General features: G+C 45.1%; 1 pseudogene; it reads right to left on the bottom strand.

Moving 5' to 3' along the window:
• Nucleotides 1-8,358: 8,358 nt before the first annotated feature.
• Nucleotides 8,359-13,084, bottom strand: LOC121745912 (annotated as a pseudogene).
• Between the last annotated feature and the right edge of the window lie 5,121 nt (nt 13,085-18,205).

The following is an 18,205-nucleotide window of genomic DNA, read 5'->3' as shown; positions in this document are numbered from 1 at the left end:
TGTTTGCTTATGCATTTATAAGATGTTTCTCAAACATTTAAATGTATAAGAAGCAAATAAGTCTAATTCTTCTGCATAGTAGACTGATCGTGAACGACGTTCACAGAAGGTGACGCAGTCGGTCCTTGGTAGAAGAGAAATAAAATTTCACAACCTAGATAGGCTTTGGTTACCTATCGTGAAAGGTTGCAGTGTCAGTCCGCATGCTTCCTTACCTTAGGAAATAAACGACACTGGTGTGGTATAGCACTGAAGGATCTAACAGTTGAGATAAGTCTTTCTTGCTATTTACTGAAAGACGAGGTTAGTGATTGTTATTTCTTAATCATTGTTGATATAACATTGAGCATACAATATTGATTATGCACTACTTTGATTTAACAAATGGTGCGGATTTTTCGCAATCCAAGAATCCTAATATCTTGGGTAGTGTTGATTAATGTCTAGAGGTGCTAGTATTGTTATTGCAATGAATCGTGTGCTGGGTGAGTCCAATTTGATAATATCCTCAAAAGGCGTTCGAAAAAGGTTTTATTATTCAGAAATCCGGCCGGTTGGAATTTATTCCAGAATAATAACTAAAGTTTTTGAACTAGACAACTCTTGGAAAAAGATATTAATTAATTAAATTCAAATAGCAGACTTAAATTAATTAATGGATAATTATATCTTAAACACGGGAAAAAATAAATTAAAGAGGTAAAGCCCAGATTACTCGTAATTTCAGATTGGATGGGTAGTCAATATTATTATACTATAGTGGATGATAATAATATTCTATTGGACTTGTATTAAATTGGGGCTCAATTTAATTAGTAAAAGTCCAATAGGTTTGGCCCAAGTCCAACCTCCATGGATCCCTAATCTGGCCCATCATAACTCTATATAAAGGAGACTAGATAGCAGACTAAATTAATTGATTTTGATTATAAAAATTCGTGCTCCCTCTCTCCAGGGAGTGGACGAAATTTTCAGTTTCACGGAACTGAAGTTCTGTCTTCTTCCTAGTTAAGTCCTTTTCGATTCTGACAAGCTTTGCCCACCCAAAGGTTAGATTCTGAGTTCGGGATACAGATTAGAAGATTCGTGGTTGAGTACGAAGAACATCATGTGGAGAAGGCGCAAGCAATCGTTGATTCTTTGAAGAATCAGAGCGGTATTTCTAAAATGTAGAAATTCATGAATTAGGGTTTAATTTCCTTAAATATGAATTTATGTGCTTTCTAGCATGCAATTGATTGTTTTAACATGTGATAAATTGATCCCATAATCTGTCAAATAGATCCATGTGTAAGATTTATTTGTCAATGCATGACTTCCGCTGTGCAAGGGGCTCCAAACCCCAGCAATAACTCACTTATATAGTGGGGTTTCACAACTAGGTGAACTAAGGCATCTTCTATCGTTCTCACTTCATCCAAACCGATTTCAGATTATTAAAGAAAGAGGCCTCAAAGTTGACATGTATCATATCTTCAATTGCTCTCACTAAGGGAATCTTACCTTACTATATTCACCAGCTCATGCGACACACACAAAACCTAGACCTAAAAACTCATATTCATGTTAGACACAGACTACACTAACTCCCTCTCCCTCCCACTTCACTCAAGCTTGTTCCCAAGCCAATCCAGTGAAGGGGGGTAACAGGGCAGTTAATGCGAACAAAACATGAACATAAAGGACAACACATAAAACACAAAACAAGCAAAAGAAAAACAACCTTCTCACACTTAGACCGAGCAACGGGCTAAGTGGGAGAAACAAAACAGAAACCAAAACATGTCCGAAAAACACAAACTTCTCACACTTAGACCAAAGATTGGGCTAAGTGGGAGAAAACACATACACATATATACATAGGCGGCATGCTTGAGCAACGGACACAAAATCACAGACTCAGAACAACAAACATATAAACAGATAAGAAAAACGAAAAGAAAAATGAAAAAACTGGAAAGTAAAATTTACTTAGTCATTGGGGGGTATCAATTCTGGGTCTGACCCCCGCGGGAGCCAGATTGTGGTGGTACGTTGGGGCGGGTCACTTTCACTTTCTTCCTAGCTGGCGACGCCGGCTTCTCTTCCTTAGTCTCAGGTTGCTTTGACACCGGCTTCCTCACAGTCATGGGCTTGGATGCAGATGGGGCTAACTAGGGCTTAGACGCTGGTGGGGGTTGGGGAAGAGATGAGCTTCCCTGGCCTGGCTGCATGGGCACGCTACTGGGTCCAGAGGGCAACTTTTTCTGGGGCTGGGGGAACTTTTTCTCTAGCCAATTGGTCATCATCTTCATTATCTTAACAGCTTCCGCCATGCGATCACTCTGCACGAATGACTTCCCCACCAGGTCGGTTATTCTCCCTCTGAGGGCCTTTATCTCTTCTCGGACCTCGCCGAGCTCCTTTCACATCTCGCCCATATCTTTCTTCATTTCTTCATAGTCCACGCTGGCCACTACCTCGATTCCGTCTGGTTCCGTCTTCATTACGCTGGAGGTATGCACCGAGAAGATGGCAAGTGTACATGTGCCGGTCATCTGATGGCAAGCCTGAGCCAACCAGAAGCCTAGGTGCACCTTAACACCCTTCGCCATGCACCAAGTGAAGTAGAGGTTTGCGGTGATCAAGGCAGAGTTAGCTGTCCCCATCAGATTATAACTAATAAACGTCTGCGCGAAGCGGAGGGTGCGGTTCTCGATGTGTAAACCCTTGGAATAGCTGGTTTTGATTGTTCCCACCTTGGGATGGGTAATGAATTCCCAAGCGGACTATGCTTTGAAACCAGGGGTGTACTTCGGAGCTCCTACCAAGAGCTCATTCTAGATTCCATCATCGTCCTCGGCGCGGGTGAATAAACCATCCTCAGTGACCACTCCCTTATGCTCATCTTGTACTCCTCGGTGAAAAGCCTGAAGGTGATAGAGTCAGCGTCGAGGTCAGTGGTGGGTTTGAGCTGGAAGGTTGAGAAGAATTCCAGGGCTAACGCCGTGGGCACCTCAACCATGCTATGGTTCAGTAGCCATTCGAATCCAATAGCACCGATATATTGGCGGAATTCCTTGTCCGAATCAATTTCCCTCAGCTCCTCTGGATCATACTGCTTTCCAGACTTTGCCAGCTATCCAAAACCGCTCCGCTCCTTGTAACTCGCTGCCCTCTTCGGATCATTTAATTTTCCCATAGCTTCTAGCAGCCCCTTGGTCACCCAGACCTCCGTTGGCTCATAGTTGAGCTCTTCCTCTTGCACTTCTTCCTCTGTATCCTCAGACTCGCTGGCCGGGCTAGGGCCGACTTGCTCCTTGGCGTAAGGAACCTTGGCTGGAGCGAGGAATGGAGCATCATCGTTCTTGACGGATGCAATCTTCTTGGACTTCTTGGGCTGGGGAGTGGCCGCATGCTTCCCTTTGCGCTTTCGTTCTGCGGCCAAGCGACGTTCTTCCTATTCATCCTCCTCCCCGCCAGACCCAGGGGTCTCCTCCTCCTGCTCGCCCTCTGCCCCTGGGGCAAGGAACTCCTTCTACTGGCGAGTCCTCGTCCTCTGGATCTTATACCAGATCCACAACTCCCTTTAGCCCTCCTTCCTCGGGCTCCTGTACCTCAGCATGAATGGGGCCTCTTCCCCCACAGACTCTTTCGGGGTTTCTCCCACCTCTTCCAAACTCGGGGTTCCTCTCTCAATATAGATATGGGTTTCTCCCTCATCAACCACTTCTTCAGAAACAGGGGTTTCCCCCTCAACATCCTTCGCTGTCATCAGTTCGTCAACTGCCATGCGCACAAGTCCCACGGCCAGATCACCCTCATCCTCCCGTTCACCGACCTCCGCCGCTTCTTGCTCCGGCGCCCTTGTGCTCGGGTCGGTTCCTGCATGAGATATTGCGGTTTGGGCCGTCGAATCCTCTGGAATAGTCGACGGCGGTGGTGCTGTGGTTGTGGCTGCGGTAGGCGTTCCCCTCTCACTCATCGCTGAGAATAGGGAAAAAACTTTCAGTGCTTCCTCCTTATTTCCGAATCTTCATATCAAATCATCCATGAGCGCCGCCGCGTCGGAACTTGCAGCGGTGGTGGGATTCCCCGCCTTCGTGGTGTAAGCGGGTGCCTTCTCCATTATCTTTCTCTGCAAAATTCACAACTTGGGAGAATTTTTTTCTTGATTAGGGTTAGTAGGAATGTAGGTACTGTGAGAGAAACGAATTGGGGGAGAAAATAGAGTAGAGAGAGAATTCGGTGTTTTAGAGATTGGAAAATAAAAGAAAAAAAGAGGAAGTATTGGTATTTTAGATAAGGAAAAGGGTCAGTTGCAGGAGTGATGTAAGCAACCGTACGCCTCCCCATGAAGTGTAACTTTGAATTTCGAAAATATCACAACTTCCCTCTCAAACATTTGGTCCGAAAATCTCTCCCCTCCCATGTAAATGCCATTTTCCGCAATACCACACTTAGGAAAAAAACAAAAATGATACGCCAGACTCCCAGGTCAATGATTCAATAAGAGACAAAACAATTTCCCTAAGAAGTCTGGTGTTTCGAAAATATTTTTGGAAGATTAGTTTTTTTTAAAAGCAATTAAACTATTGAAGTGGGGTGTAATCGCTCGACTCTAATGTCGAATGACTAGACTCAGGAGTAAGCGAGTGTGCACATATGAGAATTAATGCAAAGCTCGGTCCAGACACAACGCTCCTTAAATCCGCTGGATCACTGGGTCCAGGAACTCTAGAGAACTACAGTGTTTTTGTCGTTGGACACACTCGACTCCTCTTCAAAAATAAATCCCTCAACCCGAATACTATGAACTAGTATAGGGAAGTGGGGTCGATCCCACAGAGATGGATTCGCAAAGTAGTGCTAAGAGACTATGGAAACAAACGTCTGCTGCCACACGAAGGGGTTGAGATTTAAACTACCACTAGATCTAGGCAAGAAATGTAAACGCTAGACCTAGGACACAGAAAACTTACAGGAGTCAAACATCAATACCGACAGACCCAATTATCCCCTAGACTAAGTAAACGACTACCTAATCTAGCTAAACAGTAAGCAATTAACAGTGGGGACCATTTTTCCAAAAATAGCAAGTACGGTAAAAAGCTGCAGATAACCAACCCATGCTCCAGCTAACTACGACATGCACCTTCGCAACTAAACTAAACTCGCAGATGAAGAAAACAAAGCACACTCCTAAATTCAAACAGAATATAAAGATTTGGACTCCGGAAACTTGCTATGAATCGGAAATACATCAGATCTACGTAAACTAGGCGAAATGAAATGAAAACACGTAAGCTAGGCATAAAATTAAAACACTCCTGCTCAGAATTACTTCAGACGCTTAATCCACTCCGGATCCAAGCCATCCGAACTCAACAACCAACAAAATCAACTCCATAACTCCGATTCTCACAGATCTGCTCCGATCAACTCCAGATTCCACAATCACGAACAACTCCACAACATCAGCAAAACAAAACCCCGATTCATCCACAAACAAACTCCATTCTTCCAGATCTCACCATTAACCTGCAATAATCCAGAAAATAACCACGAAAACAAGCAACTCCAACAATCCAACTCCAGAATTCAAGTAAACACAATCAATCATCAAAAGTCATCACGATCTACGTAAGCGAAAATGAAACTTGCATAAATGTAGAGAAATATCCAGAAACAAAAGAGGACCGAGCTTTGAACAGCGAAGCTCGGCGAATTCAGCAGAAACGAAAAGAAAGCAGAAATAAATTGTTTCTTCGCCCCAGAGAAGGACGGTGTTACAACCCACAAACACTATCGGAAAGCTAAAAGTGAACCCCAGTGCGAACCCGAGATCCTCCGCGAATTAGAACCAAGTATATGAAAAGTGAACTGAGCAACAGGCTATTCGTGAGGCCTCCACCGAGAAGGTCCCTCCAGCTTGCATGCTTATTCCTTTTATAGATGCGGACATAGCCTTCTAGAGTCTTCGTAGAAATCCCTATTCTACCCTTCAACTCCGAGGCTTCCTCCGTCAAGCAATTTCTTTCATAATGTTCGCTCTTTCGCCAGTTTCCTAGGACTATGCAAGCGTCCTCTTCTTTTCCTGGATCTAGCGAAAACCTTCACACACCTGGCTTAAAACATGCGTTAGACCCAGTAATTTCACGAAATAAAACCCCTAGACCGATGCACGAAATTAGCCTTATCAAACTGCTCAAACTTAAACCATGCTTGTCCTCAAGTATGAAAGACAAGAGAAAGAAATAAGGTGAATTTCAATGCACGGTCCCCAAGAACGACTCTACAAATAAAAACAAAAACAAAAACCGACTCCTGGACCTAGACAACTGGCAAAATAAAAAAAACAGACTTATAAAAGAAAACAACACAAAGAATCAAAACACAAACAAGCATGAACTAGGTTCGACTTTTAGGCAACCGTCCCCACAAGCTTAAGTTCAATCCGATCGTCTACAGTCTTCAAATCTTCCCCCTTCCCTCTTCTACCTAAACGGTCCGTCAGTTCGTCAAGATAGCCTATTGACACCCCAGCTGTTAGGTTCGCTCAATCACTCATTCCTCACCAGGGAATGTTAGGATCGATTCACTCTTAAGTCAATGACACACCACTGATGCTTCGGGTTATGAGAGTTTCTCCTTTCTACAGTCCCTTTTTTCTTTTTTTTTCTTCTATTCCCCCTTTTATATATATATTTTTCCCCCTGGACTTCGTCCAGCTTATACCTCCGAATTTTTAGTTTATTTCTTCCCTGGACTTCGTCCAGCTTATACCTCCATTTCCTGGACTTCGTCCAGCTTATACCTCCATTTCCTTTTTTTCGTACTCTACTCCCTAAGCATCAAGTGGCAGCCCAATTTACATGTTAGCACAAAAAAAGTGTTTAGGCTTATAACTCGCTCTTATAGTAGGGCTGCACAGCTGGGTTATCTAGGGCTTTTTCCATCGTCCCAACTTCATTCAGACCGCCGTTGGTTTATTAAGGAAGAAGGTGTCAAAGTTGACATGCATTCTCTCATCAATCGTTCTCACTAAGGGAAACCTGCCTTATTATCTCACTAGCTCATGCGAAACACACATCCTAAAGACTCTTAAAACAGAAAGAATACGAACACCATACTTACTCCCCCCCCTCCCACTTCACTCAAGCTTGTCCCCAAGCTATCCTAGTGAAGGGGGGAAAAGGAAGTAAGAATAGCAGACAACAGACACAAACGCAAACAAAGCACAAAAACAAAACAAAACTCCTCAACTAACTTTCTGACTTCTGCATCCTCAGCACGGTCCCTTCCTTTATCCCGTAGGGCCACAATCCCCTCCAAAACCATTTTCATCTCTGACCTCATCCATCCAACCTCTTTCCTTACTTCTTCTACTTCTATTCTGGCTCCGGCTTCCATGTCAGCGGTATCCTTCGCCTCCACCATCTCAGGCTCCTGCTTCGTCTGCGCCTCCGACTGACCAACCTCATAAAAGCACACGTCCCTTCCCTGTGTAATGAGCAACCCCTTATTGAAAAAATAGTCCACATTGAACACCTCCGGGGGTAGACACATCTTCACTTCTCTGCAGGACTTGTGGATTTTCATAATAACGTTGCGTTGCAGGTAAGCCCCTAGAAGGTGGCATGTGTAAAGATGTCGGGAAGGGTTGGCTGTCACTTGATGGCAGGCTTGGGCTAACCAATAGCCCAAGTGAACACGTACTCCCTTTGCCATGTACCAAGTAAAGTACAAGTCGGGGGTCGTCAGAGCGTTGTTAGCTGTGCCCATCAGGTTGTAGCTAATGAAGGTCTGGGCGAATCGCAGGACCCTGTTCTCAATATGGTGGGCCTTCGACCAGCTGGTTTTGAACTGACCTACCCTAGGGTGAGCCACAAACTCCCATGCGTTCTGCGTCTTGAATCCCGGCGTCAGCTTCGGTGGACCAATCATTCTCTCGCTCCACAAACCCTCATCATCCTCTGTGCGCGTAAGCAGTCCCATCCGTAGAGTCCATTCACGGATGCTCATCACATGCTCTTCATTGAAGAACCGGAATTTGATGGAGTCAGCATTCAGATCGGTGGTGGACTTAAATCGGAAGGTGGTGAAGAATTCCCTTGCCAGGTCGATTGGAACTTCGGCGGTGCTGTGCTTGAGCAACCAATCAAAGCCGATTGTGCCGATATAAGTTCAGAATTCATCATTGCAAGCGATCTGCTTGAGCTCCGATGAGCTGTATATTTTTCCAGACTTAGCGTACTTGCCCTGGGCACTCTTCTCCTTGTGGATGGTTGCGCGTTTCGGGTCGTCAAACTTTCTCATCTCGTCCAGGAGCTTGCTTGTAATCCAGATCTCAGTTGGCTCAAAGTTGAGCTCCTCTTCTTATTCTTCTTCAGACTCACTAGACCCAGCAGAATCCTCGGGCTCTGCAGCGTATGGTACTTTGGCAGGTAGAGGAAGTGGGGATTCAGTGGATTTCCCTTTCGCCTTCTTGGTCTTGGAAGGAGCAATTTGTTTCCCCTTCCTTTTCTTCTCGGCCGCGTGGCGGCATTCCTCTGCATCACTCTCCCCTCTGCTCGGTCTAGGAGATTCTGCCTGTTCAGGTGCTGTGGCTTCTGGACCCAGCATTTCTTCCTCCGTCTGCTGGACGGTTTCATCTATCTCATCAAGCAGGCTCCGACGAGCCTGTCTCCGCGCTTCCCTTGCGTTAACCGGTGAATCGGTCCCTTCTTGGACATTCTCAGCACCGAGGGCTTCTCCTTCCTCGTTCAACAATGGGGTTGCCCCTGCAAAATAAACAGGGGTCTTTATCCCCTCCGAACCTTCTCCAACGTGGGTTTCTGTACCCTCAGACTTCTCAGGGGTTTCCCCCTCTCTGACATCTTCCTCAGTAATTAGGGCTTCGTCGCCCCCAACCACTTCTGGGGTTTCCCCCTCCACATTTCTTTCAGCATCTAGGGCTTCGTTGCCCTCTAGAATTTCATCTCCATCAACAGGGGTTTCCCCCTCAACAAACTCCTCCAACACAGGGGTTTCCCCCTCAACACGGCTATCAGTAACAGGGGTTTCCCCCTCAGAAACACCAACCACTCTATCCTCTAAAACAGGGGTTTCCCCCTCAGTGGCAGATCCTAACCTAGGTGCACTTACGGCCAACAACTCCAACACCGCGGCCAGATCTGCTTCGTCTTCGCGAGTTTCTGCAGTGGTTGGTTCTGAAACGGCGGCAGTGGGTTCTGCGACTGCCTTCAGCGGTGGTTTCTTGAACGGTCTCTGGTGGTGGTGCGGAGGATGTTGAAGCGGTTGGTACGGATTTCCCCATTACAGCCGCGAACATGGCAAACGCCTCCATCGCCTTACTGGTCCCTCAAATTTTTGTAGCATGTCTGCCATAAACGCCGCCGCACTTGAATCGGCGGATCCTGAGGTGTTCCCTGCACTTTGCTTGTTATCCATGGAGAATTCTGCAATAATTTTTGACAAAGACTTGGGCGGAAACTTCTTCGATTAGGGTTAGAAAAGAAAACCTAGAGAGAATTTGGGATGTAGAGAGAGAGTAAGTAAGTGGGAGGGGGGAGTAAGTAAGTAAAAATAAAAGAACACGGTATTATCCGATAAGTATGGGCGAGGACTGTTTCTGCAGGTGGGTTGCAGGCATGACGCCAGCGACTGTACGCCTCCCATAAAGGTGTCTTTTGAAATCCGAACCGGTGCCAACTCCCTCCAAAATTTTACTTCTCAATTCCCTGCCCAAGTAACTTCCTTCTGCAAAATCACACTTAGAGAAAGACATTAAACTAAAAAATTGAAACGCCAGACTCCCCGGGTCTAGGGTATGACAGTATCAAAAACATTCCTTAAGGAGTCTAGTATTTCGAAAATATTTTTGGAAGATTATTTTTTTCTGATTTGTTTGGGTTTTTCTTGATTTTAAAGAAAGCGATTAAATATTTACATTTTATGTTCAAGTGTTCTCAAGATTCTCTAGGTCAGGACATGTTAAAACTTTTTGGATGCTGGACCTAGGAAATTCTCTAAGAACACTCACTTCCCAGATCGATTAGGCGATATCAGGGAGTGCGCGTAGTGGCATTTCGTCCACTACACACATCTCCGAATTATCCCTAAATACCTTCACCCTATGGCCATTGACAAGAAATGGAGTAGAGTTTGGAGCACTTCCCTGGATCTCTACTGCTCCATTTGCACAAAGACTCACAACAGTGTATGGTACGACCCATTTGGACTTCAGCTTACCAGGCATCAACTTGAGTCGGGATTGGAATAGGAGAACTTTCTGCCCAATTAGCAATTCCTTGACTCGGAGGTTCTTGTCATGCCAAAGTCTTGTTTTTTCTTTGTACCACATTGCCGATTCATATGACTCCAGTCTTAGCTCCTCCAACTCCTGCAGCTGCAATTTCCTCTCTTCCTCGCAAGATTCGGATCTCATGTTTATCTCCTTGACCGCCCAATATTCTCGGTGTTCTACTCCCACGGGCAAGTGACACATTTTGCCGAACACAAGCCTATACGGTGACATCCCAATAGGCGTCTTGTACGCCGTCCGGTAAGCCCATAGTGCGTCTCCAAGCCTCTTACTCCAGTCTTTTCTAGACGGATTAACCGTCTTTTCCAGTATCGCCTTTATCTCTCTGTTGGATATTTCCGCCTGGCCGTTAGATTGAGGATGATAAGGTGTAGACAGTCTGTGGTGGACGCCATACTTTCTCATCAAAGCTTCAATAGTCCGGTTGCGGAAATGCGTCCCATTGTCAGATATTATAGCTCTGGGCACTCCGTACCGATTGAAGATATTAGCTCTAAGAAACTTCGATACCTCCTTAGCTTCGCAAGATGTGGTCGCCTTGGCTTCTATCCATTTCGAAACATAATCCACTGCCACTAGTATGTATGTATTCCCGTATGAAGATGGGAATGGACCCAGGAAGTCCATTCCCCAAACATCGAAAATTTCACAAACGATCACCGGGACTTGCGGCATTTCATCTCTTCTGGAGATTCCCCCAGTCTGTTGACACCTCTCACAATTCTGACAAAACTCGAACGCATCCTTATGCAATGTAGGCCAGTAAAAACCACTATCTAACACCATCCTTGCGGTCTTCCTAGGTCCAAAGTGACCTCCACAAGCTAGGGCATGGCAATGATTCAGCACATCCCTCTGTTCCCACTCCGGAATACACCTCCGGATTACTTGGTCGGCTCCCATTCGCCACAAATACGGGTCATCCCAGAAATAGTACTTGGCCTCGCTTTTCAATTTCATCTTCTGGGCCCGGGAAATTACTTGCGAACTGGGCACCTCTCCAGTGACTAAGTAATTTGCCAGGTCTGCGAACCATGGCTCAGCGTTTTGATGACATTTCCCTTTTTCGGCATCCCCTGGACCTGTTAACACCATAATCTCTTCTCAGCTGATAGGTCGAGGAATTTTTTTTACGTAGTACAAATGTTCCTCTGGGAATGCATCCGATATTGCTTCCTCGGTCTCCCCTTGAAATATCCTGCTCAGATGATCGGCTACTTTATTTTCTGTTCCCTTTTTGTCTCTGACTTCCCAATCGAATTCCTGCAAAAGCAACACCCATCGGATTAATCTCGGCTTGGATTCTTTCTTTGCCAACAGGTACTTTATAGCCGCGTGGTCGGTGAAGACTATCACCCTCGACCCAAGCAAGTACGGGCGAAATTTCTCAAATGAGTATACTACCGCCAGCATTTTTTTTTCAGTAGTGTCATAATTTCTCTGAGCTTGATTTAGCATTTTTGAAGCATAAAAGATCACATAGCTTTTCCCATCAACTCTTTGACCTAGCACCGCTCCCACGGCATAATCGCTTGCGTCACACATAATCTCAAAGGGTAGATTCCAGTCGGGCGCTCTAATAATAGGCTCAGATACTAGCCTGTCTTTTAACAAATGAAAAGCCTTTTTGCATTCCTCATCAAAGATAAAATCAACATCGTTATGCAACAAGTGGGTGAGTGGCTGAGCAATTTTTGCGAAATCTTTTATGAACCTCCTATAGAATCCTGCATGCCCTAGGAATCCTCTCACCTCCTTCTGATTCGTCGGGTAAGGCAGTTTCGAGATCACCTCAATCTTTGTCTGGTTTACCTGTATACCTCTTTCCGAGACTACGTGCCCAAGGACAATTCCCTCAGGGACCATAAAGTGGCATTTCTCGAAGTTCAAAACCAAATGTTTTTCCTGGCACCTTCTCAATACTATATCCAAACTAGCCAAACATGAGTCAAATGAATTCCCGTACACAGTGAAGTCGTCCATAAAAATCTCGATGCAGTCCTCCAAAAGATCCGAGATGATACTCATCATACACCGCTGAAAAATGCCTGGCGCATTGTACAGGCCAAACGGCATCCTCCTGTAAGCGTACGTGCCGAAAGGACACGTGAAAGTTGTCTTCTCCTGGTCCTTGGGATCCACATAGATCTGAAAATACCCACTATACCCGTCTAGGAAACAGAAGTATTGCTTGCCTGCTAGCCTCTCCAGCATCTGGTCAATGAAAGGTAGAGGGAAATGGTCTTTCTTGGTCGCTTCATTTAACTTCCTATAATCGATGCACATCCTCCACCCAGTAACTAGTCTGGTGGGCACCAATTCATTCTTGTCGTTCTTGACCACCTGTATTCCTGACTTCTTGGGTACCATATGGACTAGACTCACCCATTCACTGCCTGGTATGGAATAAATGATTCCTAGGGAGAGTAGTTTCAATACTTCTTTCAGCACTTCCTCCCTCATGTTAGGATTCAATTTGCGTTGAGGATCTCTGCAGGCTTTCGCTCATTCCTCCAAGCGGATGAGATGCATGCACAAATCTGGACTAATTCCTACCAGGTCAGAGAGTGTCCACCCAATAGCCTTCTTGTTTCTTCGGATTACCTTCAGCAGTCCCTCTTCTTGTCCCTCGGTCAAGCTGCTGTTGTTGATCACAGGGAAAGTTTCGTTCTCCTCTAGATACGCATACTTTAGGCCTGGTGGAAGTGTTTTCAACTCTTTCTTGGGAACATCTTTTTCTTGGGGCAAGGAATTTTTCTCTGTTACTTCCGTTGTCATTCCCTTCCTCGACCCAGCAGAACCTTCCACACTTGCCACATAAGGTGTATTCCTTGACCCAGCTAGCTCCAGATTTGCACAGAAATTTAGAATTGCTTCAGCTAGCTCCTCATCTGATAACTCGCTTGTGTTCATTACTTGACACCAACTGGCTACTTCTCTATCAATGGCATGACTCATCCCGGAGTTCTCAATCTGTTCCTGCATTAATTCCGTCTCAAGGTATTCTTGGACCAAAGGGTTAATAACATCTATAGCATGCAAATTTTCAACGTCAAGAGGTTTCTTCATTGCCTCATCAATGCTGAATGTGTATTTCTCCCCATTATAATCAAGGCAAATTGTTCCATCAAAAACATCAATGATAGTCTAGCGGTACGTAGGAAGGGTCTCCCTAAAAGTACTCCGCCCGACTCTGCAGACTCATTATCACTCATCTTATTCACATGGAAATCAGCAGGGTACAAGAAGTCATGTACCTTGACTATCACATTCTCAAGCACCCCTTCAGGACAGATGCATGACCTGTCCGCCAGTTGAATCACAACCCTCGTGTCTACCATGCCTACCCCCACTAATTTCTTGTATATGGAAAGTGGTAACACATTTATCGACGCACCCAAATCACACATAGCGTGCTCGATTCTCACATCACCAATAGAGATGGGCAAGGTGAACATACCTGGGTCATTGCATTTTGAAGGAATCTTCCTCTTCTGAATCACTGCGGAGACGTTCTCGCCTATCAGGATTTTCCCACTGGGCCTAGCCTTCCCAGCTATAAATTCCTTGATGAACTTGCCAAAGACTGGCATCTTCAGGGCCTGTAAGAATGGCAGATTGATTTCCAACTTCCCAAAAATATCCATGAAGTCTACTGGTTTTTCCTTCTGTTTCTTGGCTTCCCCCCGACTCGGAAAGGGATTCAGTCGCTTCCCCGCTCCGGTAGAACTTTCAGCTGATAACTCTCCAGTTTCTTTTCCCACTGCCTCATCTTCCAACTCCGGTTCTGGATCGAGGAAGAATGGTTCAGTTGATCTAGGCAAAGGTTTCTCTAAATCTCCCGTCTTAAGGTCATCCTTGATCGAGGGACTTCCTCCCTCCAAGTGTCTTGGCCTAGGAATTGTATCCTCTTCTTCCCTGTCTTCCTTGGGATCTGTCACCTCCTTTGTTCTTACCACTGGCCCATCATATCTCTTCCCGGATCTCAAGGTAATCTGACTTATATTAGCTCTGTCCGATGGCCTTACGGAGGCGGGAATCTTCCCTTCATTTCCCCTCATATCACGCAAAGAAGTAGCTATCTGGGATAACTGCTTAGCCAGCATATCCATGGCTGCTTTCTGCTCCTATTGAGCATCTTGAAGCTTGTGCACTACGTCATTGTTCGATTGCAGGTTGTTTTGCATATGTTGCTGAGAACTGACGAGGTCGTGCACCATATCATCGATACTTTTTGGTGGTTTCGGTGGCTGACTGGGTCCTGGGCCGATACTTAGAGTCGGTCCACTTGCTTGATTCTGACGAGCGTTTCCTTGACCGTCTGAAGAGTTATTGTATTGATTTCCTTGGCCCTGGTAATTGTTCTGAAAATTCCTTTGGTGTGGGGGTACATAAGAGTTCCCTTGACTGCTCTGATTCCTGTTTCCCCAGCTCGAGTGGTCTCCTTGGTTCCGATTAATCCAGTTGCCCTACCCCTCTTGATTCCTTCCTGACCAATTACCTTGTCTTTCGGGCTGAGGTGCAAACTGCTGACTTTGTTGCGGTGCCGGCTGATTCTGTTCATTGTCAGTCCATCTGAAATTGGGATGGTTTCTCCAGGGCGCATCTCTCTGTCTCCCTGGATTCCAGCTCCCATCGGGATTCCAACTTCCCATTGCATTGACCTGGGCCTGATAATCTCCTTCCTGGGTCCCGTAATATTGTTGAATTTGATTATCTCCTGGGCCAGGAGATTTCTCCTTCCCTTGTGAAGCCAGTGGAATCGCCTTTTCAATCGCGTTCAAAAGAGCCTTCTCGAGCCTATCCATCCTTGCTTCGACTTTGTCATCTTCTTGTTCTCTCACAGCATGCACCGATCCTCTTCTCACTGCATTCCTAGGGTTATCGTACGCTTTCTTAGCGTCAATCAACTTCCCTAGGATCTCTCTTGCCTCACTTCCCATTTTTCTTGTGAAATTTCCCCCACTCGAGGAGTTCATTAAGTCCTTTGACTCGGGAGTGGCTCCTTCGTAAAACAGAGAGTAGGTCTCTGCCTCTATCATTCGGTGATTCGGGCATGCATCCAACAACCCCTTAAATCTCGACCAATACTGACTCAACGATTCATCGTAATCTTGCTTACACTCTAGTATTTCTTTCTTAAGTGCATTCGTCTTGTTGGATGGGAAGAAATAATCTAAGAATTCTAACTTGAAGTCCCTCCACGTGCGGATAGAATCCGGAGGCAACCTCAATAGCCACGTATTAGCTTCTCCCTTCAAGGTGAACGGAATCTCTCGTAGGCGATAATCCTCCTCTGTTGCATCATTCGGCCTCTTCTGAATACCACATAATTTACTGAATTCATTTAAGAACTCATACAGGCACTCATTTCTACGCCCAGAGAACGTCGGCAAGATGCCGAGTACGTTTGTCTTGATCTCGATAGCCCTCTGGCGTGGATTCATCACTATAGCTTGAGCTGGTTCTCCATCTAAATGGGCAGTTAGAGAGCTGATTTCTGGATCCGGGTCTACCACCTGCGCCATGACTACTTCCTCCGCTTCCCCTGTTTCTGACTCTGTTTTTGATTCGGGTGGTGATTCTGGATCTTCGCGTCCTGATGACGTCCAAGATTCACCGCTAGTGGATTCACTCGGAAACGGATCTCCCGTGGTGAACCCTGATCTGGTGGTTACAGTAGAGACTGTATCCTTACCCCGCCAGTCAAACTGGCCGTGTTTCCACCCAGATGAGTTGCTCCAGTAGGTAGATCTTGAGCCTCTGCTCATAAACTGCAAATAAAAGAAAAAGAAAACAAATCAAAACTATTTACACCACAGACTCTGAACACTAACACTAAGCACGCCATCCATCCCCGGCAACGGCGCCATTTGAAGTGGGGTGTAATCGCTCGACTCTAATGTCGAATGACTAGACTCAGGAGTAAGCGAGTGTGCACATATGAGAATTAATGGAAAGTTCGGTCCAGACACAACGCTCTTTAAATCTGCTGGATCACTGGGTCCAGGAACTCTAGAGAACTACAGTGTTTTTGTCGTTGGACACACTCGACTCCTCTTCAAAAATAAATCCCTCAACCCGAATACTATGAATTAGTATAGGGAAGTGGGGTCGATCCCACAGAGATGGATTCGCAAAGTAGTGCTAAGAGACTATGGAAACAAACGGCTGCTGCCACACAAAGGGGTTGAGATTTAAACTACCACTAGATCTAGGCAAGAAGTGTAAACGCTAGACCCAGGACACAAAAAACTTACTGGAGTCAAACATCAATACCGACAGACCCAATTATCCCCTAGACTAAGTAAACGACTACCTAATCTAGCTAAACAGTAAGCAATTAACAGTGGGGACCATATTTCCAAAAATAGCAAGTACGGTAAAAAGCTGCAGATAACCAACCCATGCTCCAGCTAACTACGACATGCACCTTCGCAACTAAACTAAACTCGCAGATGAAGAAAACAGAGCACACTCCTAAATTCAAACAGAATATAAATATTTGGACTCAGGAAACTTGCTATGAATCGGAAATACATCAGATCTACGTAAACTAGGCAAAATGAAATGAAAACACGTAAGCTAGGCATAAAATTAAAACACTCCTGCTCAAAATTACTTCAGACGCTTAATCCACTCCGGATCCAAGCCATCCGAATTCAACAACCAACAAAATCAACTCCATAACTCCGATTCTCACAGATCTGCTCCGATCAACTCCAGATTCCACAATCAAGAACAACTCCACAACATCAGCAAAACAAAACCCCGATTCATCCACAAACAAACTCCATTCTTCCAGATCTCACCATTAACCTGCAATAATCTAGAAAATAACCACGAAAACAAGCAACTCCAACAATCCAACTCCAGAATTCAAGTAAACACAATCAATCATCAAAAGTCATCACGATCTACGTAAGCGAAAACGAAACTTGCATAAAAGTAGAGAAATATCCAGAAACAAAAGAGGACCGAGCTTCGAACAGCGAAGCTCGGCGAATTCAGCAGAAACGAAAAGAAAGCAGAAATAAATTGTTTCTTCGCCCCAGAGAAGGACGGTGTTACAACCCACAAACACTATCGGAAAGCTAAAAGTGAACCCCAGCGCGAACCCGAGATCCTCCGCGAATTAGAACCAAGTATGTGAAAAGTGAACTGAGCAACAGGCTGTTCGTGAGGCCTCCACCGAGAAGGTCCCTCCAGCTTGCATGCTTCTTCCTTTTATAGATGCGGACATAGCCTTCTAGAGTCTTTGTAGAAATCCCTATTCTACCCTTCAACTCCGAGGCTTCCTCCGTCAAGCAATTTCTTTCATAATGTCCACTCTTTCGCCAGTTTCCTAGGACTATGCAAGCGTCCTCTTCTTTTCCTGGATCTAGCGAAAACCTTCACACACCTGGCTTAAAACATGCGTTAGACCCAGTAATTTCACGAAATAAAACCCCTAGACCGATGCATGAAATTAGCCTTATCAACTATATACACATTCATTTGAGTATTCTCAAGATCCCCTGGCTCAGTGTATAGATTAAAAATGCATTTCTATTTACCTGACCCAGGAATTCACCGAGAATACTTACTCACTAGACCGATTAGATGATAATAGTGTAAGAGTTTGTATACTAGAAATCACCTTTCGAGTGATTGAATACTGTAAAACTCTATAAGCTTTCCAATAAATAAAACAGATTATTTTTATCATAATGTTGTTATGTTTTACATTTAATGGTTGTTTATTGCATATTTAAATGTATAAGAACATAACAAAGTCTAAGTCTTTGTTCTAGTACTCCGGTTGTGGGCGTCGTCCAATTTAAGGTAACACGGTCAGTTCTGAATAAAGAAAAAGCAGAATTTCACAACCCAGATAGGCCTAGACTACCTATCGTGAAA

The sequence above is a fragment of the Salvia splendens genome, chromosome 8 (genome assembly GCF_004379255.2).
Source record: "Salvia splendens isolate huo1 chromosome 8, SspV2, whole genome shotgun sequence".
In the NCBI taxonomy this organism is placed as follows: Eukaryota; Viridiplantae; Streptophyta; class Magnoliopsida; order Lamiales; family Lamiaceae; genus Salvia; species Salvia splendens.
The sequence above is the reverse complement of the archived record's forward strand: the minus strand, read 5'-3'. Positions and strand labels throughout refer to the sequence as shown.